This window comes from Acyrthosiphon pisum, chromosome X (assembly GCF_005508785.2).
Source record: "Acyrthosiphon pisum isolate AL4f chromosome X, pea_aphid_22Mar2018_4r6ur, whole genome shotgun sequence".
NCBI classification, from domain to species: domain Eukaryota; kingdom Metazoa; phylum Arthropoda; class Insecta; order Hemiptera; family Aphididae; genus Acyrthosiphon; species Acyrthosiphon pisum.
The window spans coordinates 91646033-91646633 of NC_042493.1; positions in this window are offsets into that span (position 1 = coordinate 91646033).

Consider the following 601-nt stretch of genomic DNA (forward strand, 5'->3'; position numbering starts at 1 on the left):
ATATCGATAACTATAAACACTATAGAAATAATTATATTAATAATTATTACTATTATAATTATTGAAAATAGTATTTAAACATCAAATTAACACAATATTTTTTTTACCTTCTTTTTTGAATTGTATGCTGTAAAAATGAGAAGGGATTCTGCATAATATACATATTTTATTTTTTTAGCGCTATCGCCAATTTTCGCCTGGTTTAAAAACTTTGAGTAGTGATCACGAATATGCCGCCATTTGGTTTTCATTTCCCTAACTATAATTAATATAAAAATAAATAACTAATTATAGAATTTCAAATTGATTTGAATACCTATATGTCAATTATTTTATTATTTATCTATTAATTAACAGAATTTACTAGGGTGGGGGGGGGGGGGGGGTCAAAAGTAAAAATTAGTAGTTGACCATGACCAATTTTGGGTCTGGTAGCCGCTTCCCAGTTTATAAGTTTAAATTTTGAGAAGCGATTAACAATTACCGGTAACCACCAAGTACAATTTAGATGTAACATAAAGCGGTAACCTTTTTTTTTTAAAAAAACCGGTTAATTAAAAAAAACCAGAAATATCAAAAGAATTTACGTTATATTTGGTTT